At 46.7% G+C, this 21,097-nt stretch overlaps 1 protein-coding gene and 1 long non-coding RNA gene across 9 annotated transcripts in view; one reads left to right on the top strand and one right to left on the bottom strand.

The window, feature by feature from the left end:
* The window catches only part of LOC144155217 (uncharacterized), a 108,936-nt gene that overhangs the window by 36,628 nt on the left and 51,211 nt on the right, over positions 1-21,097 (top strand). For 2 of the 8 annotated variants that reach the window (XM_077686537.1, XM_077686536.1), the window contains exons 1-2: positions 12,964-13,238; positions 18,098-18,289. The exons of 3 other annotated variants lie outside the window; for them this stretch is intronic. The gene's annotated coding sequence lies outside the window, so the exon portion shown is untranslated. Of the gene's footprint in view, positions 1-8,640; positions 8,775-11,091; positions 11,332-12,960; positions 13,239-18,097; positions 18,290-21,097 lie in introns of those variants that run through there. 3 more of the 8 variants (XR_013319526.1, XR_013319527.1, XR_013319529.1) reach the window with 2 other exon arrangements.
* LOC144171990 (uncharacterized) lies at positions 19,505-20,788 on the bottom strand. The gene is made up of 3 exons (XR_013322968.1): positions 20,526-20,788; positions 20,380-20,459; positions 19,505-20,313 (listed from the first exon to the last, which is right to left on the bottom strand). It is a non-coding gene; the product is annotated as an uncharacterized LOC144171990 (long non-coding RNA).

Genomic DNA, 21,097 nt, shown 5'->3' with positions numbered 1-21,097 from the left:
AACAAGTAAGAAACAGAAAACAAACATGATGAAAACATTAATACCACCTTGCACAAGGTACACACGAAAAAAATTTAAAATATACAATTTGAACATAAGGCCCTTATCAAATAATATTGCAAGAATGAGCTCTGTAAGTACAAAAGTGCTTTAGATACATACAGTTATATCAACGCTACTGCCTACCGGTTGTTTTTGGGTAGTCCAGAAAATATTTTTTTTTCTTGCCACATAAAGTTATGGGTGCTGAAGTGTAAGTTATGAAATGATAGCAGAACAATGGGGCTTTCCAGCAGTAGTAATTTCAAACAGATGTATTAGCAATTTCATCAAAAAATTGTGAAGAAAAAGTAACAAAGAAAATAATGACAACCTCAATGCTACTTTGCACACGGGGACCCGCCGCGGTGGCTCAGTGGCTAAGGCGTTGCGCTGCTGAGCACGAGGTCGCGGGTTCGATTCCCGGCCGCGGCGGCCGCTTTTCTGATGGAGGCGAAAAGCAAAAACGCCCGTGTGTACGAGATTTCGGCGCACGATAAAGATCCCCAGGTGGTCAAAATCAATCCGGAGCCCTCCACTACGGCGCGCCTCATCGCCTGCGTTGCGTCGGCGCGTTAAACCCTACAATCAATCAACTTTGCACACGGGACACAAAAATAATTTGAAAAATACACTTTGAACATAAAAGGCGTATAGAATAATACTGCAAATACGAGCAGTGTAAGTGCAAAAGTTATTTACATACAGCAATATAAATATAAACACAAACAGCTGCGTGCTGAGCGCTACTCCAAGGTGAGCTCTGGGCCGTCTTCGGGGAGAAAACTTGACTCTCTGTGCAGCCGAAACAAAGTCGACACCCCGCAGATAAGAGCTGTGGCCCTTAGAACTGGGCCGGATCTGTTCACAACAGTGCGTGCCCGCAATGGAGCGACCGGAGAAGAAAGCGAAACTGTTGCCTTGCACACCAAACAATTTGGTAATGGTCCGGGGTGACGTGACGCACTTTCGCTGTCCCTACTAGAGTCTGACGAATGGAAGTCGTCTTCCATGTCTGTGCTACTATCATGCACCGATTCAAGCTCAAATACATCGGAATCTGTCGAAATTTGCCGTTGGCGCGAAGCATCGGCATGTGGCAGCGACGCCATAACTGAAATCACGTGAGCTCGTCTCCCCGCTGGTGAAGGACATTTAAAAACCTCCCCCCGTGGTGGAAAAACGAATCTCGAAAGCGAAACTGATAAAATACCTCCTAATTTACCATTTAGATGCCTTTAGCCGTCCAGAAGCGCTCGGACTGCACGAAGATTTGAATCTGTATTCATCGATAACATACTGTCGATGGGAATAGGCATGGTCACGAAAGTGTTAAGAGGTTCCCAGTTTACTAACCATGTACAGTAGAATCTCAATGATACGAATCTCGCGGGACCGCGAAAAATATTCTTATCATCCGAAATTCTTATGAACCCAGCACAGACCAAAAAATTGAGCATTAAGAAAAGGTTTCGTTTATTTCTTTTTTTACTTTTGCGTGAAGAAATCCGGTAGGTTTTTATGCTTTTTTTTAACCTCCATGTCGCCAAGCAGTCCTTCCTGGACTCATTTTGAATGTTTAGCGCACAGAAATGGGGACAAAGAAAGGAACACACGGGCAAGCACCTTCTATCAGCTGAGTGATTTAATCGAAAAACACACTTTTCTACCCTACAACACTGCACACACCAGTACAGGAACCCATCGACGGCGCACATAGCAAAGACGTGTACACTCAACAATTCACACCGAGGATAGTAGCGAAAGTTCCTTATCTAATAATGTTACGGATGGTTGGCTTACACAATCTTCTTTTTGATGGGAAATATGGAATGCCTCAACGATTTCTCTTTATGTTTTATTGTGGTGCTTAAACAAAATGACAGTGTTGTCGAAGCAGGTCTTCTGAGTACAACAAGCTCCATAAGCTTTCCCAAGCATGAAGTCAGGGAAAAGGGTCTTAGGTTCTTTAGCCCAACTTCTTTCCTGGTTTTGGAGTCATGATGATGGTGGCCGTTTTCCATTGCTTCGGAATGCTTCCCATTTGCCATCTTAGATTCATATACTGTGCTAGTGCTTCTACGGAATCATCATCGAGATTTCTTATAATTTTGTTTGTAATCCTATCCTGGCCCGGTGCAGATTTTGTACGAAGGTCCTGGATGGCTTCCCAGACCTCCGCTGTTGTAATGGGGCGGTTGAGTTCGGGTTTTGGAGTTCCCTCGTATGGTTTGAGGTTCTCCTTCGTGTTTGATCCAATGTATCTGTTTTTTATTTCTTCTATGAGGTCCTTGTCCAATCTTGGATAATCATGTATGATCTTGCTGAGGTTGTGTCTCTGGGTGGTCTTGCATTCCTGGGAATTTATTAGGTAGCGAAGTATATTCCAGGTTTTGCCAAGTCCCATTTGCGAGCTATTCTATTGCACGTGTTGTACCAATTCTGGCGAGCCAGTTCGTTTGCATACTCTTCTATTTCCCTATTTAAATACGCGATTCGCCTTCGTAAGTTGCAGTTTAGCTTCTGTTTGCCCGTCTCTGAAGGCTTTGTTTCGCCTCCCACATGTTCAAGAGTTTGGTGTCGGCTTGCTGGGGCTCAGCTTCTTCGGTTATTGTTTTCGTCGCTTTTCTTGCATGTGTGTGCAGCTGCCCTACAAATTCCTCAATGTATGCTATGCTTCCTGTCTCTTCCGATATCTCCCGTTCGGCTGCCCTGATTCTTCTGAATTCATCCCAGTTTGTAATCTTGATTAGGTTTCCTTCTTTGTGATGGGGTGGGCCCGCTGTGAGCCGTGTGGCCACTATGAAGTGGTCACTGCCCAAGTTTTCCTGCAGGTTGATCCACTCTGGGTCGTCAACCATGTTTTTTTGTGAAGGTGAAGTCCGGCGTCGTGTCTATGCTGATGCTGTTGCCTAGTCTAGTGGGATACGTTGGGTCGGTGGCTAGAGAGAGGCCAGCGATTTGGGCGTCTTGCCATAGGTCCCTTCCCTTGGTCATCTCCCGTTTGTAGCCCCAGGCGGAGTGGTGTGCATTAAAGTCCCCCGTTACGATCAGGGCATTTCTCTTGGTTATGTCTATCACCTTGCGGAAAAGCTTTGCAAACTTGTGGTTACTACGGGGGCTGCTGTACACGTTGAGTATAAAAATACTTCCTTCCCCTCTTTTTTTGGTTGAAATGATTTCGGTGAGGACATGGTCGATTGCTTCTATGCCTGTGTCGTGTTGTATTACTGGTAGATTGCGCTTGGTGAGGGTGGCGACCATTGGTTTCTTATCGCTATCGCTAGAGGAGTGTTCATTTTCTGGACCGAAGGATTTCTATCAGGTTGCGTTGCAACTTCCATCTTTGTTCCCTCCTCAAAAGACTCCATTGATAAATGGTCCTTGTTGGCTTGTTTAAGGCTTAGTATCTCTGCCTTGAGTGCCCTGTTTTCTGCCATTACTATCTCTAACACTTGTCGAATTTTAGTGATTTCCGACTGGTTTTCTGATTGGCTTTGATTATTGATGTGTGTGTGCTGTGTGGAGCCGTGGGAGATGACACCAGCCCAGCTCACCTTATTTTGTTGGGGCTCTTCTTTTTGTCGACATCCCTTCTGCTGCGCCTCGCTGGTCCTGAGCCTGGTCTTGGATTTCGATCTTGTCCTCGACCTTGATCTCGAATCATTCCCCTGCCAGGTTCGGTCGTCATCTCTCCGTTGTTGGGACGTCGACCTCGAGCTGCGCCGATCATGAGCCACGTCGTTGTGGGTGCCACCTGCACTGCTTTTCTTCCCCGTGTTCCCGTGGCCTCCATTGCCGCTTGCGTTGTCTCGGGAGGGTAGACATGGGAAAGAGCCAGACCGGTCTCTTCTGAGGTCTTCTGTAATTCCCTTCCTGGCACCGTGTCTGAGAATTCTCAAAACGCTGTCGCCTGCGCTGGGCTGGTTGTGCGGGTTTACTTTCTCTTCCAAGAGTTTCTTCCTCTCCCACTGTCGCTTCTCGAGTAGGAACGGCATCTGGTAGCGGTGGCGACACTTTTTGTCGCCAGCTCGGTGGTCTCTGCCGCAAAGCGCGCACTTGGGGTCACACTTGTGCTTCTCTTGCGGGTTCTTGACTCCACAGTCCCTGCAGATCTTGTTTTCCGGAGCGGGGCACACGTCCGTCCTGTGGCCGAGTCGTCCGCACGTCTCGCATACCTCGTGCTTCTTCTTATGCAGATAACACCGATATTCTGCACCTCTGTAGTAGACGTAGTATGGCACCGCTTCTCCCTCAAACACGATGACTGTCGAATTTGTTCGGCCCATTCTTCCCGCCTGAAGAATCTTCGGGTTTCGTTTATTGACCAAGCTACGAGTGATGTCGCCGTCACTGTCGCTCGCCGGTATGTTGTGGATTACGCCCTTAGAGGTGTCTTCAGGCGGTGCGGCGTATGCCATAACTTCGTGAAGGTGATCGCCGATTGGGAATGCTTTGGTTGCGTTGTATTTCGAAGCCCTCTCCATGCTTGGGGTGCTTGCGACGATGATGTTTTTTAGCGCATTGATTCGAAGCGTGTCTTCGTCTGCTCCTTCCGGCGTTAGTTTCGTGGCGCGAAGTATTCCGTCGCGGAGCATCGCTTGGCTGATCTTGGAAACATCCAGGCCTTCCCTAGGGCGAAGCACGATCTTGATATCTTCACGTGGTAACTGCGGCTGCCGCGCAGGGCGAGGCAGCTTGCGTTGTCGTTGTTGAGAACGCGACGCCCCGTTCGAGGATTCGGGTTCGACGCCCTCTTGTCCCTTGCTTTGGGCTCAACTGGAGTAGAGCTCGAGCGCTTCGTTGTCGGTGGCTCGTCAGCCAGCCCGCCTCACTTGTAGGCGCTTCGGGTGAAATTGACTCACCCTCTACTTCGAGGACTTCCGTTGGCCTTCCGGTTCCCGGCGGATGAGTTCCGAAGAACGCTGCAGTCGCCGATGACACTCGCAAAGGCGAGCGCCAGCCTCGGTGGCCGCCACCCTCCTCGTGCGGAGCCGATGTTCCAAATAGGCATAGCGAGCTCCGGCTTGCCCGGGGTGAAAGACCCTTGCATGTCCAGCACACGGCTCAATCTTCACGAAACATGTATCCACGGGTAGCATTTACCTTCAGGACACACTATTCAGAGGATGTTTGCTGGTAGATTCCAGATTCACGCCACTCAAATGCAAAAAACTGCAGAGCCCATGTGAGTTGCGTTCGCTCCACTCGGCCCCCTGGTGGCGCTCAAAAAGGCAGAGAGTTTTCGTTGTTGCAAACCTAGTCCCCTTCAAATTGGAAAGCGAGTTGTGAAGTCGGAGAGAACATGTAGCATGCTATTTTTTCTTGGGAACCCGGAGAGAAACAGACATTTAGGCTGGGTGCTAGAAGCTTTTACATGAAATGCACTCAAACTCTTTCGGTGCTTGTCTTGAGGCATTTCATAGTCACTGCTAAAAGACATCTGTGTGGCAGAAACTCGTCTGCACCGAAGGCATTTTACTTGTTTAAACATTTCTGTGTGTGCAGGATGCTGCTTTTGGGGCTCCTCTCGGTTGTTTTGCTCTCCTTCTAGCAATATTTCTCAAATCTTAATTCTTGTTCTGGCTGCTCCAAAAGCCGATTTTGCTGCTCCAAAACCTACTTTTGGCTGCTCCAAAAGCTGCTCCAAAATGACTCAACCCAATCACATCACTGTTGTTAGATAAGGAACTTTTGCTACTATCCTCGTTGGTGTGAATTGTTGAGTGTACATGTTTTTGCTATGTGCGCAGTCGATGGGTTCCTGTACTGGCGTGTGCAGTGTTGTAGGGTAGAAAAGTCCGTGTTTTTCGATTAAATCACTCAGTTGATAGAAGGCGCTTCTTCGTGTGTTCCTTTCTTTGTCCCCATTTCTGTGCGCTAAACCTTCAAAATGAATCGGTTCCAATTAGGCCGGCTCGCACTGATGCTTCCTGGACTTTCGTCTCCTCACACGATGCCCGCACTCACTACACGCCGCAACAGTCAAGGTGTGAACCGCATGGCGAGTTTTTACATGCAATTCATGCGCGTCAGCATTGCGCGTGCGATTTTTTCACGCCCATGTCAACAATTCCGCGCCTGCGGCTGCTGCCTCGGTCAGAAAATGATGAGCGTGGCAGTGGGAGGAGCCTGGCAACTTGCGCCAATGGGGAGGTGCGCGCATCATGACGGCAGTTTCGAAGCAGTCGAGACAGCTGGCTCACTCCGCCCAATATGCTTAGGCTTAGCACCCTGGGAGATATTTCATCGGCGCTTTCACTAGCGGCGCGGATGATGTTTTATAGTTCCGTTTTCACCCACATTGTCATCTCCTTTACTGCACAAGCAACTTCGTGTGAGTGGCATTTTAAAGAGCAGTTAGAAGCGGTCGCTCGAGCGCATCACACCACTTCGCGGGCCTGCAGCGTGCGGGTGGATTCGCAGTGGCGACAGCATGCCTGTAGTGTGCGCGCACGTTTTCGCGAGCAGAAAACAACAGTCCGGCTGTTCCTGGAGAAAAAGCAATAGAGAGGGGAGAGACAGTCCCTACGTCACTGTCGCTTGCTCGCTTGGCAGTCAGGCGCCTCACCGGCTTGTTCGCATCGTCCGCTGGGCTGCGTAGGTCCGTTCGGAACAGCCGAAATTTTTCCCATTGCAAACAATGCAATTATGCCAGGACTTCTCAGAAATTCATATAATTCCGAAATTCGTATCACCCAGAACCGTATCATCGAGATTCCACTGTATTGTGCACTGTCTTGAACAGGGGCGCATTGAAATATTTCATGTTACCGACATCAAGGAGTCATCGTGAGGAAGAAAACCAGTCGAGGAGTTGGGGTGGTGTGTAGCGGAGCTAACTCGCTGCTGGTGTATGGCACGTGTTTCGCACTCCCCATCCTTTTTTTAGGGGTCATTCCCTAGCAATGGGAGCGAGCAACGCATCTAGACCAAAGGACGTAGTGTGTTATGAACACGGGTGATTGAGGGAAAGGAGCATGAGAAGTTACGGAGGGGCATTTTTATCCAGCTAGCCTGACCCGGTCTCTACAGATATGACTTCAGGAATGCTGTTGAGATCATGGGCTGCTGTAACGCAGCTCAAGGGGTTTGCAAATACGCTAGACATCATACGCTAGAATGTACATCATTTGTAACGTAACCGCTAATAGTGCAGGTCCGGATACAATGCGGGTTTTCCCGGCCGCCGGTAGGCCTCCCATAGAACTCAACGCATAAGCGTACCACTTATAATGCAGTTGCCCGAGGCACAATACCGTTCATAGTGCATTTTTTGGGGAGATTTGCTCATCGGCCGGCGTAGCTGGGGCACCGTTTTAGGGTCGCAAAGAACAAAGAAAAAAGATTCATAAATTCAGCTATCTGATGCAGCCCAAGCTCCTTTCTCTCCATTAACTTGGACACTGAAAATAAAAAAACGGGCACCCATTAGTTCGCGTGTTCCATTTGCACTCGCGTGATAACCACATTTGCCTTTGCACTCGGCGCACACGTGAAGATAGCGAGCCCCTCTCCCCCTCCTCCGGTTCCTGTAAGATGTTGCGATCAGAACCCTGTGCAGGTGAGCGTCCAGCCTTCTGCTTTTTGAACATCCGAAGATAGCGAGCCGAACCGTGACAAATGGAGGTTTCCACTACCATTACCTTGTGCTGGAAACTGCCTTCGGCTTTGCGAACGGAAGGCGGGGATGAAATAAAAATCCAGCTTCCGTTCTTATCACGTTGTCTTGCCCGCACAAGCCAGGCTGCTTTACTCTCTGCGGCGTCCATTCTTCTAGACGCTAAGAAATGCAGATCAAAACAAACACAATGTATAAGCTTGAGACGCGCTCGCAGTTTGGAAAACCATGCAGCAGCACTTGATGCGGGAAAAAAAAAGACGAAATAAAGACCGTATCTCTGTTTTTAAGTGGTGTTTTCTTGAGTAATTATAAACAAAGAATGATTGAAAGGTAGCTTGCAATATGATTGAATTCGTGGGTGTTTCGTTTATAGTGTGCTACCTCTTATAGTGCAGATTTTCACCGCTCCTACCGCACACACTTTAAGCGGTATCATACACTGTAATAATAAAAGCATACTGTGTAGCGGTCCGTGGCCAAAATGGCTTTGTGTGTGGTTTCGTTAGCTTTCCCATTGGATGCGACTACGCAGGTATGTGCAGCTTCTTTGCATAAAATTTCAGTTGTAGTGAGTGTTGTGCACTGTCATTCTCCCTTCATGTGCCTTCGTTTCTGTGGGCTGTAACCTCTTATAGGATGCAGAGTATTGGTTTGGGCGAGTTGGTACATAGCGAAGTTTGGGTGAGTTGGTACATAGTGCAGAAGACCAGGGACAGAAACACAGTAATGACAAATAGGCTCCACCCTTTTTGTCTCCATAGTCGCGCAGTTTACAATGCGTCTACTTGGGAGTGCAGCCGCAGCACTCCGGGCACTTGGAGAATAAGAGTAATTTGGTTTTGTTTCAATTTTCAGCCTGCTCAACGTTTCAGAACATACATATCAAAATTATTATTTTTTTTTTAATGAGAGCTTCCCGTCTCTAGCTTTTCCTGCCAAGGGAGATTTCTTTAAAAACTTTCTTGTCTTGCTCGCAGGAGTACCCCGAGGCGGCGTCACGGCTTCATCAGGCAAAGGCGGTCACGCAGGAAGCTCCCGTTCACACCACCTGCTTCAGCAGTGCGCGTCGACCATTCGGAAGAACATCTCGTGGACCCTGCAGTTAGCAGTGGTGAGTGCCTCTTCCTCACAAAAATACCAATGGGTCTGCTGGAGTGTCTGACCGCCTGCATGAAAATAAGCTAGGATGGTTATGCGAAGCATTGTGCTGTTAACCCTTTGAGGGTTGAATGTTTTCACCAAATGAGACCCCCCAGGGTAGATTTTTTTTATTGCTGATTTAAATTCTTCAGATAAATCTTTTCGAAAAAAAAGTAGATTAATTTTTTTAGGGTGACCATAAAGTGACAAAAAAATTGTTAATGTAGTTACATATATGTGGTTTATTCATGAGTAACACAAGAAAAAAATCTAAATAAAAACAAGAGAGTAACAAGCCGGCACCTTTTGAGTGAATAAAAATCGGATAGACATCAGTTCCGCAGGCGCAAAAAGCGGGAAGCGCCCGGAGGACGATACTGAAACCAGCCGCTGCGCGTGGCCGGATGCAGGAGTGATTGACTGCGCACCGCTCATAAAACACAAAAAAAAGTCATCAGTTTCGCAGGCGACCTTGGTCTGTGGCAGGTGCAAGAAGCGAGAGGCGCCCGGGGGCCAGGTGGGCGATACCCAGTGCGCCCCCTCATTAGCGGATGTGCAAACGATAGCCGGCGCATTGCTGAAGTAAATCATAAAAAAATAAAAAAGAAAAGCCATTGGCGCAAGAAAAAAATTTGACGCATTTTTGAAGTGTGGTAGCACATGCCAAGGAAGGGAAGTTGGCGAAAAAGGCGCGCTTTTTAAAGATAGAAGCAATGCCGTACATGTATGTACATCATTAACCATTTTAAAAGTGTTTGCCGATGCCGTGCATGTATGGCCGTGACCCTCAAAGGGTTAAAGGAGCCGTGAAGGCAAAACACTAGTCAGATTTATTATCTCTTTCGGGACCACGGAAAAACAGCCAATTTTGAGTGCCCCCAGAAAACTATTTTTTTCCTCTTGAGCTACAGGACACACTTAGCATTGCTGTGCATGAAATTGTAGCTTATAGATTTCTCTTTCAATGACATAACAGCAGTTTTGTGAAAGATGCAATTATTGACAGTTTATTTAGCAACAAAATAAAAAAAATGCACAAAAAAGTATACACAAACACAAATAGGTGATTTTACTAATCACCTAATTAATGGGAGAGGCCTTTGCCCTGCAGCGGGCGTAGATAGGCTGGTGATGATGACGATGATGACTCCTTTAAGGGGGCAGACTGGTCTTGTAGCTACTTTTTTTTATTTACTAACCAATTTTAATGAAACTTCACAGCCTTATGGAGTTTTTTGTGCTGATTTCAAATCTTCAATTAGACTTCTTGAAAGCTTTTAGATAATCAATGAGTAATTGCCATTATTTTGGGCCACAATGACAAAATAACCACTTTATACAGAGTGGTGATTACACCGTGGCTAGGCAGCCAAATGACAACAAATAGAACGCTAAAAGAATTTTTTTTTTATTTAGCTATTTCTGGTCATTTTACAGCACGCTGAATTTCACTCCTCCCGTGCTCTGCCAGAAATTGCACAGAGGGGGGGTGTCAGTTGGACACAATAGTAATTTTCCATAGCCTCCATTTGAAAAATTTGTTTCCAACATTCTATTCTCCACGCATTGAGGTATCAGAAGCAAAAAAAGTAGTTGTACCTGCTCTGGATGCCGAGATATCCGAGGGCGAAATGCTAACTTAGCGTTGCAAGAAAACTGCCATTCCACCATTGAATTGTGCACAAACTGAGCTGTCGAGTGCACTTCTAATTGCTATTTACAATAAAATACGGTGCCTTATGATGAGGAAGTTTGCAGACTGACCGAAAAATCACTGTGGATGCTGCAAATGCCATTTTCCAGAAAACGATTTGTTGAGCGTTTTTTCGCCCCAAAGAAACATCTTCCCCCTTTAACTTGTAACAGTGCCCAATGTCTAGTGTGAAAACAGTGCCTAGGTGCTTCGGTGTACGAGCACCGGAATGACAGTACACTATTTCTATTACTCTGCAGGCATTCATGTGCACTTTCATCTTTGAAAAGGACATTAATGAGTGTTAGTGTAACGTTCGCTGCATTTTTCGTGCGTGCAACGCCAAACCTTACAGACCCTACAAACTGTAAACCCTACAAACTTGGTGACTGCAAGCCGGAGAAGTTTAACCCAGTTATTCCATTTCATCATCAGGTCAAGCTCCTCGCCACGCGAATAGGCAGCAATCGTGCCATCATGACTTCTTTCGGAGCTGATTTTCCGATTTACGCCCTGCTGCTGTGCAGCTGCAGTACTGTGTGAAACATTGCATAGAATTTACAGTTGTGAAATGTGTTCATTTGCATGTTCACAGGCACTGCCCCCCAACACCACACTGCTGCGGAAGAGCTGCAACAGAGCCACGTCATCGCAACGTTCTCTTCGAAGATGAACTCAAACCCCGCGTCTCGTCCACTGCTTGGAAATGCATCTACGAAAGCCGAAGGAGCAGATCTGCGTGTCCTCAACTGCTCGGAGATGCATCTTTGAAAGCTGAAGGAGCAGAAGGAGAGGACTAGGATGACGCCGGCTATAAAAGAGGAAGCGGTCTCAGGTAAGGCCTGCCTCGGGCGCAGTGCCTGGAATTGGCTTCAGTGCTTCACAGGGCTCCTAGTGTTTGTTCAGTAATTGCTCGATAATTAAAACTGCAAGGGAAGCCATCTCAGTTTGAATTAATGAAAGTGAAGTTTAGCAACACTGCACTGCGATTGGGAAGCAGCAGTGTTTGAAGAAGTTTGTGACCGCAGTCCACCTCTTGTCCTGAAAGGCAGCAGCCAGCACTCCTTGCTCCAACGAGGGAAAGCAGAGGACGGCCTCCTCTTCGCCTTCCTCAAAACGTGGGCCATGACTCGGGGGCATGGCCGGTGTTTAGTCCGGCTGTGGCTTCCGAGTGGGCAGCCCAACTGGGGCTTCATGCTCCTCCTCCTCCTCCTCCTCCTCCTCACTGGCAGGGGTGGGTTTTGTGCTTGTCTCCTGAGAAATGATGTTCACATCTGTCCGCGGAGTGCACACCACTGCACTCGTGTCCTCATTGGCGTTATCCGCAAACAGTACATTTACCAGAACATCCGCCCTGTGGAATTTAAATTGGTTTTAGTCTATTGTGCCTCCTTTGTTCCGCGCAGCCTCATTGTAGGCTACGGGTGCGTTTCAGTGCGTGCATGCCAGGCGCCAAGACGCCGGCTTGTTGTTGCGTAGTTCGAATTTCCCGTGGCAGAACCTGCTCGGGTTAGGATTGAGGGGCTTCTTTATACATAGACTTGTGTGGAGTCTTGGCCAGCTCAAATAATTCCTGATTATTGGAGTTTGAATTAACGAGCTTTCACGACTGCATATCGTTCCTATACGTGGTGCTATTTTGCAAAGTGGCAACAAGAGTGGGATGAACTACTACTGAACAAATTACATTTCATGATACTACAGTAGGGTAAATATGCTGCTGAAAAACGAAACAGATTCACTGAAATATGTATATGCAGAGTGAGAATTTGCCACACGTATGGTACGTTACCTATTTAGCAGCGCACAACCACCAGTCTGCAATAGATGTGGAGGATGGCTCTCAGCTCTTCATATCCTAATTGAGTGTACAAAATTTGAGGACGCTAGGCGCCGACACTTTCCTGAGATTTGTAGATACGCCATACCTATCCACCCATGGTTATTTTTAACGGATGAACATATGTTTTCACTGAACCACCTTTTAACTTACATTCGAGATATTTTAAACTTTTTACCTCCTGTGCGTAACTCCAGAGTTGGATAAGTCAGGACCTTCACATTTCTTGATAACGCATAGGACATGTTTTATGCTCTGGGCACTCTTTACACGCGGATGCTGTCATCATTTCATCATGACCATCTTCTCACACCCCCATTCCAAATATTTATTTTTTAGGCCTCGCATTCATTCCAGTTGTATTTTACTGACTGAATGACCAATCATTTTGATCTGGAGCACTTAGGCCTCGACGCCTTTGCGCTGTAGACATACATTCTACTGCTGCTCCCCGCACAAAGGCAGCAACCATGCTGTTATGATTCCTTTCAGAGCTCATTCGTTGATTTGTGCCCTGCAGTACAACTGCAGTTCTGTGAAACATTGAATAGAATCTGCAGTAGTAAACTGTTTCCATTTGCAAAGACACGTCCCCTGATTGGGTTCTTTTTCCTGTATTTACAGGCACCGCCCCCCAATACCACACTTTTCTGGGAGAGGTTCAACAGAGCCACGTCATCACGTGGATCTTCGCGCGGACAGACTCGAGGCCGACATCTTCCACTGCACGGAAATGCACCTTCAAAAGCCGAAAGAGCAGAAATGCATATTCGAAAGCCGCAAAAGCAGAAATGCATCTTCAAAAGCCGCAAAAACAGAAATGCATTTTTGAAAGCCGCAAAAACAGAAATGCATCTTCGAAAGCCGCAAAAACAGAAATGCATCTTCGAAAGCCAAAGGAGGTAATCCGCAAAGAATACGTTTTTCTGAAAACCTGCCATGGGGGATTTACATCAGTTTTACTATATGTTGCTTTCTCCATTGTACGCAGCTTCATGTGTAGGCATCGGGTGCATTTCCCTGGCCAGGTGCTAAGGCACCGGCAAGGTGGTGCATAGTTTAGTTTTCTGTGGCGGAACCTACTCGGGTTCAAATCAGTGGGCTTCATATATAGACCCCTATGGAGCTTGGCCAGACCAAATCGTACAGTTCTAATTATCCATAAATTCGAAGTATTGAAGTTTGAATTGATGAGCTTTAAGCATAATGCCTTACTGGCAAAAGTAGTGCACATATGTGGTGCACCTAGGTGAAAATAATTCTGCTTCTTGCTGGATTATAGAACCGGAGGTTTTGTTGGGCTTTATGTCCAGCTAGAATTTTGATGCCTGGATTGGTAGTTATTTTGTAGCTGAAAAAATCTGCAACTCAAGCTGGATTGCAGAAATTTCCAGCTGCATTTCTAGCTAGAAATTAGTCTTCTTTTGCAGGACAAGTACAATTACCAGGTGGAATAATTTAATTTCATGGCAGGGAATTCCCATTTCCATCTTTATTCCCAGCTGGAAATATTTTTCTAAACTCGGGCACAAGTTAAGGGCGGCAATAGCTCATGTGCTGTATCACTCCGCCTAAGCGATGGACCCGGATGTCAACGGGAGCGCGCGTTTTGAAAGGAGATTGCTACGAATGTGTGATATCGTCTGGCTTTTCTAACGTAGTTTGTTTGTTGTCGGTGCAGTAGTTTAGAAGCATATTAAGTAAAAAAAATTGTGGAAACGGCTCACGTCATGCTCAAAATATTGCCAGTAACGTGCTACTTGTGCCGCGCGGAGTAACATCCGGCTGGGGTGATGAGGCGTAGCGGCAACTTCCGTTGCCGTTCTTAAGTTGTACCGGGGCACAGCTAGAAGCGCCACAATATTTAGCTGGAATCCCATCTTTTCTAGGATGCAATGGCTATTGGCTTATCACATCCATTTGACCACATTACATTAGGTCAGCGAGTTTCCAAGGCGACAGGGTCTTATTGCTATTTAAACACTGCAAAAGCGTGAATGGTGGTTCGGCTTGATTTAAGATTGCCAGCTTCACGGCGAAATTCAAATTCGGCCACTTCGCGCTAGCTAGAGCCACTACATAAACCTTTGGTTGGACACATTGACGATAGCACTAGCCAGCACAGCTACACATCGGAAGAAAGCCCACAAAGCCAGAACGGTGCAAACACAGCGAACGAAAAAGAAGTGTGGCAGGCAGGCCAGAATGGTATTTTTCATGGGAGGTGTCGATGGCTTGCCCTACACAGCGCGGTAGTGCAGTCACGGTAGGGAGAGCGAGGGCAAGGAGGGGAAAGAGTTGCCCACTGCCCATGAGCGGGCGGGCTAACCGACTTTTAGGGGCGTGCCGGCAGAGTTTTTCCTCTGCCCCGAGGGAAAGCCAACTTAGATGGGCACCTCAGCGGCACTCGGCGTTCCACATAGGGGAACCTGATAATTCTACCGTATTTATTCGATTACAAGGCGGTCCTGATTATAAGGTGAGGGTGCAGTTTGGAGAATAAAAAAAATTGCCATATATATATATTTTGCAGTCAAACCTCGTTATAAACAAGTAGTGTCAGTACAGCAAATTAGTTTGTTATATCCGATATTCGTTGTAACAGTACAAGTAAAAATCGGCTCTAACAAATTGAAAATCTGGCTTGTGCAGAAATACTTGATATAAAAATTCATTTTTTAGGCTTCGAATCGACTACAAACAAGGTAACCTTGACCTTTCTCCTTGTTGCATTTCAGCTTCAATGAACCGGAACATGTGTACGGGAAATTACAGCAGAACAAAGTTCACTTGACAAAACAGGCCTGCGTCCTTATTTATTTGATGAGGGATGTGATCTTTGTCCGGTGGCTCCTCGCAGAACGGAGCAGGATGAAGTTTTCCGCAGTGTCCACAAACAGGGGGGCCTTTATACTTCTGCAGTTTCGGATGATTGTTTTTTTTTCCAAGTAGCTTCTTATCCTCCTGGTCAAATATTTCTTCGTTGTATCTGATATCGCGTATGGCACTCACGGTTTTAGTTTCGTTATAAAAGAATAAGTGTCATTGAAATAAAACGTGACCAACCAAAGTTTGTATTTTGTTTGCTGTATCCGATAATTAGTACTGTACTGAGCTTCGAATATGAGGTAGGGTATGACTTTGAGACTACGTATTTTAGAAAAATACCTCGCCTTATACTCGAATAAATATGGTATTTTCAAGGTACTGCGCGAAAGTGTCGTATGACCGGTTTTTTTTTGATCGGGGTACGAGGAAATGCCGGTTTAGTTAGACGGTCTCATGGATCAGGGTGGCTAAGAGTTTAAGTAAGCTACTATATTGAGCACGTTCTCGTGTAATTTGCGAACTCCTAACTCTAAAGTTTCTAAAAATAAAACGCCTATTTTGTGCCCCCTCCCCTCCACGCCATGCACCGTGCACTACACGATCCTTGTGCCATCCGGCCGTATATTTGTCCTGCCAGCTCTTCGTCTCGCGTGCGTAAGATAAGGCAGACGTGGTCGAGGGAGTGGAGTGGGGAACAGGTGAGAGTGCGAAACTCCCAAGGCAAAGCGAAATGAAGGATAGTACAAGGCGGCGATAGAAAAAAGGTGGCAAAGAAGGGAGCGGAGTGAAAGCGCAGCTTGGAAAGACACTGATAAGCAGAGAGCAGAGAGAGGGGGAGAGAGAGCTACGTGCGAGGGAGAAACTTGAATTGAGCGGTTGAGGAAAGCGGATGTTGGGTTGCATCGTATGTGTTTTCACTTTAATCGACTCGATGGCATTTCTGGCTGCTCCAGACCTGCTCCAAAAATGCCTTTCTGGCTTTTCCAAGACTGCTACAAAAGGCACTTTTGCCTGCTCCCAGGACTGCTCCCAAACCCATGGACCCTGTTCCACCCCTGTATATATTCTCATTGTAAATGTATAGTGGTCAGAAATACTTCAATGTGCAGGATAATTTTATGGAAACGGGTTTGCTATAGTCCGGTTCGACTGTAATGCTCTTCCCAGTGCCTTCCACCTTTTAAACAATTTAGTCCTACATTTATTCACCGTACACAACTTCCCAAATAATGTTATGTTACTGTTCACTAGTTCTTTCCTGTTTGGAACCCCCTCCCTCCCTCCGACCTGCAGCCTGCAAGTTTTTTTTTACAAGTTTTTTTTTACCAAGTTTTTTTTTACGTTTTAGTACAGAGCCACATGATAAAAATATCAAAATAATATCAAAACATCTCGGAATTTTCTGTTGGGAGGTGTTTTGGTATGCATTTCTTGTGGTACTTTAGCAGCCTCAGAAACTTATATTAGCTTCTCCAAACTTATCCAACATAACTTTTTTATGCTCCGAAAATTGCTTGAAATTGTTGTTTATGAGTAGCATCACTGTGTCATGCATGCCTACATGTGTAAGAGGGATGGCTTGTGTCGATGCTGCTTTTGCGAAGATGCTGCTTTTGCGACTGCTTTTGGTTGTGGGTTGAAATAATTGCGGTCAAAATGTGCGCCTATGCGGGCCACATTGGAGGGCACCTGTGGTGTCGAATGTGGTTTAGGGCTCCGGAGGCCAGGGGTGCAATGGTCCACTGTTTTTAGGGATTCCTGTAACCAGGTTGGGCACGTCCTGTACCAGTGACAGTGCGGACCGCTGCTCAGCTGCGGACATTTTCAGTTTTTACCGAAGCGTTGTCTCTTGTAGAGGATGGCACCCACAAAGGGGTCGTGATGCAAAAAAATCATTTGGCTGGCCTGGATTAAAAGATGCTAACAAAAGGCTTTTACTTCTGATTTCTGAAACTTCTGTCTGTCCCTCCCCTAGAGGCCACCAACAGTAAGGCCCCATGGGAAGACTCGCAGAGCTTGAAGTGGGGCGAGATTCTTATTATGCTGTTGCGTGTGAGCGCACAGGAGAGGAGTGAGGCAGTTCATTTGGCTAGGCATCATGAGGTTTCCACCATAGAAACAGAGTAAAAAATTCGAGGTGCTATTATCTGTTTCATCGATAGTAGGTGAGCACGAGAAATGTGCACATTCTTTGCCGATAAGTTAGCCTTTTTGTGGGAAAATGGAAAAGATTTCCCAAAACGTTTACACGTCTTGGGCCGAGCGCACAGCAATGCACACCGGTAGGGTGCCTTGTTCTTGCTGCAGCCTGCATGATACAGGATAATTCATTTTGGCAGTTGTTAAAGCCACAGTGGCTAGGGCACTTTAAGGCACTGTGTGAGATTGCAGCTTTGTTTGGGACAGATGGGTGAAATGCATCTGTGCATATGAACAAAGCAAAAACGACTTGAGTTGTGTGTAACGAGGGAAAAAAGACATGTAGTGTGTATTGGGCCTTTCTTTTTATTTTAATTTAGTGCTAACTAGTATTCCTTATTTGGTTTCCTGTTATTTTAGACATGGGTCATAAAATGCTGGCCTTGCTGAAGGCTCCACCTGATAGGAAAGAAGGGGCTTTCCTTATTGCTTAGCAATGCCTCGTCACACAACAAGGGCTGTGCATGTCTAATTTCTAGCCAAGTTGTGGATGCTTCTTAGCCTCCGGGACAATCAGCTGGGTCCTGCTACGAGGGCACTGGCCAGCATTGTGAGTGCTTATGAGAGTCACAGAAAAACTAGAATCTGTTTTTAATAATAGGTAAAAAGCCAGGATTTGAAGCAGACCTGCCAACATTCGTATGGAATTTGGTGCTTGACCTTTCAGTTACCTGCCATCCTTGAAAAGTTGAGCTTCGAGAGTAACTCTTGTTCCCTTTCTTCCTCCTCCTAGGACTGGCCTTTGAAGGACGTGAAAACCTGCTGACACTGTCTCTAGGGCTGAGTCCTCCGACCCTCAGGAACTACTGCATGTCTGGGAATTGGGAAGGCGAACCCCGTGGGCCGCTTGTGCCTTGCGCACCACACAACTCCAAGTGCCGCTTCATGGATGCCCACGGTGACGACCTCTTCTTCTAGGACCTGGGTAAAGGCCCAACCACATGCAGCGTACCTTCGGCGTTTTCAGCGCCAACGTTGTCCTGTGTTGGCAAAAATGCATAGCGATGCGAGCTGACGCCTGAGCGACGCCGATGTCTACGCTCGCCAGATATCGGCGTCGACGCAGCGCGAGAGGGCATAGGAAAGCGGGCGGCAGCGTCCGGGTTTCCTGTCCTCGTGGTTTGGGGACATTCCTTTCAGCAGAAAACAATCAATTTCTTTTTACTTGCGGTAATTGGTTGCCTTGAGACGAATTGGAAGGTATTTCTGTTCGCAAGCCCTCATCCATTTGTGGCTTGTTCGGCTTTCGTCGGGGAGATCAGGGATCTGCGATAGCTTTGTGCGAGTTAAATAAGGGAGCTCTGGCTACATCGCTTTCAGTATTAGCATAAACAGGGGTGAGACAGCTGTGCGTATTGCACAGATTTGATACAAATTTGTTTTCCTATGCCAGGCCACTCCAAAAACTTCAAAATTGCAAATACAGTTAAACCTCGATGTAACGAAGTCGGTAAAATTCGTAATTTACTTCGTTACATTGAAATTTCGCTACATTGAAATTCGCGGTTTTAATGAAATGTTCATCCCGTGAAGCATTTCCTGCAGAAGAAAACGGGGCGCGCATACACGGCTGGCGCACTCTTTCTGTTTCTATCGGAGCTTAATTGGCTTAATCGTCTACGCGGGCATCAGAGTGAACCGCATGGAGCGTTTTCTCTCCGCAAAAGCGCGCCTCGCAAGCCACAGGCGCGCTGACGCAGCCGCGGAGACAACCTGCGCGATGTGAGTAGCTCCAGCGACCGCTTCCGCTCGCTGAAACGCAACTTTAGGGGCAAACGAGAGGGGCATGCAAGAAAAAAAGCGGATAACATGGGCGAAATTTTCACTGTAAAGCGTCATACGTGCCGCTTACGAAAGCGCCCATCAAATATCCTCGGCATGCCTGAGCGCTTCGAAGCTCCCGCCATAGGGTGGTGCAAACTTGCCACGCCTGCAAACTTCCCAGCAAACCATAAAACATCTTGTGGATGTCCATTCAATGTAACTTCCCTGATATCCAATGTGCAGAGGATATCCGTGAACGCCCACGTTATGTCCACAGAATATTCAAGCGATGTCCCTATTGCCTCGGAATAGACATCCACAAATACTGTCGTCTGGATATCCACAGGATGTCCTTAAAATTCATGGAAACTTTCTGTGGACATTTCACAGATATCCGGACGACATCATGTAATGTCCATTTGATGCCATGTTGAGGCATTCTCAGGACCTTATACTATTATTATATAACTATTTATATATTATTATTAGTGACATGAAACCATCCCCAATTTTTATTGCAAAGAAAAATGGTATTTATTTCAAAATCATTTCAATATCCACCAGATGAACCTTGCTGGAAGTCCAAGGCCTAGAAAACATTTTAAAAAAGCACCAGTTAAACGCTTGTTAAATGGCTATTATTGAAACAGCTGCTTACACCATCTGCCTATTGAAAGAGTGACAGGTTAAAAGAAAATTGCAATCAACCGGGCGGGTCAAATACTTTACATACAAATTCACCATCAACAGGCGTGCATATATGAATCGTTTCTTAACTGTGCAGCTAAAATGAGACATGAGAAAAACACAGCAAAGATTTCAGCAAATAATGTGATTCAACTTGAAGCCGTGAAAACTTAAGCAGAGAATAAATTTTAAATGTAATAAACCCACAAAAGAAGAAACAGGCCGGAAAAGCAAAGGCAAATTTAGTCTCTAAAAAAATGCAAAAGAAGGCACGTGCTTGGATTCATGTTAACGTGTTCTGTAAATTTGCTTCTGAGAAGTTGGGCCACCAGTTGAAATCTTGTGTTTGATCCAGAAAGCTCGTTTCTTCAGCAAAAAGAGCGGCAGCAAACTTTGCAGCAGCGGCAGTAAAATATTTGCATTTGAATAAATGGAAAGGGAACGAAATGGTAGGTTCCCTTCTTGGAATGGCAGAATCTGGAGAAAACGCTAGTTGTCCTGCAAGAAAATGTCGTATTTCTTGGTTAGCTTCAGCTTACTGCTGACATTATGATAGTTTCTTACCTGCTACTTGAGACGTTGATCAAGGGGCTGGGATGAAGTTTGTGTCATGTATTCACTGGCAGTCGATCTCAGAAGGAAAACTGGAAGAAAATACCAAGCAGTAATTTGGAGCCGCGAGTAGCATCACAATCGCAAAGAAGAAATACCTTGAACAGAGATTGATGGTAATTATTGAAGTAGAAGTATACGGCCGGGTCCTTGAAGTGAAGCCGATCGGTGATCTGAGAACCGTGTGGTGCAGCCGAAGACAGGAACCGAACACCATCGGAACACCAACCGTCGATTTCCCGTCTCTCGCGAATTCCTTCGAGCAGCTCAGTGGTCACAACAGCCGAGCAAAGAGCGAGTGAGCGACTGAAAAGCGCGGGAACCACGGGAACCCAGCTCCCCGTCGGAGAGGGCGAGGATGTTTTCCTCCGGTCCTCCACCGCCGCCGCCGCCGCCGCCGCTTTTGTCAGACGATACGCCAAGCAAGTACGGAGAAGCTGGGAGGGAGTATGCGGAGCGCTCGGGGGGATGGGGGGCGAATGCACGGCACTTGCTTCGCGCTCTCTCCTAGATGCCGGCATACAACCCCCCCTCCCCCCCCCCTTCCCCCCCCCACTCATCGCCCTTTCCATAGCAAGTGGGAAAAAACGCGGCCGAGCTTTCTCGCGCAAACCCTGCCGCAGCCCAAAACGAAGAATCTGACGCCACGCGCGCGCCTTCCCCCCGAGCA

This window comes from Haemaphysalis longicornis, unplaced genomic scaffold (assembly GCF_048455015.1).
Source record: "Haemaphysalis longicornis isolate Haplotype H1 unplaced genomic scaffold, Haemaphysalis longicornis Haplotype H1 scaffold_1, whole genome shotgun sequence".
NCBI classification, from domain to species: Eukaryota; Metazoa; Arthropoda; class Arachnida; order Ixodida; family Ixodidae; genus Haemaphysalis; species Haemaphysalis longicornis.
Note: the sequence above shows the minus strand (reverse complement) of the source record. Positions and strands in the feature narration are given on the sequence as shown.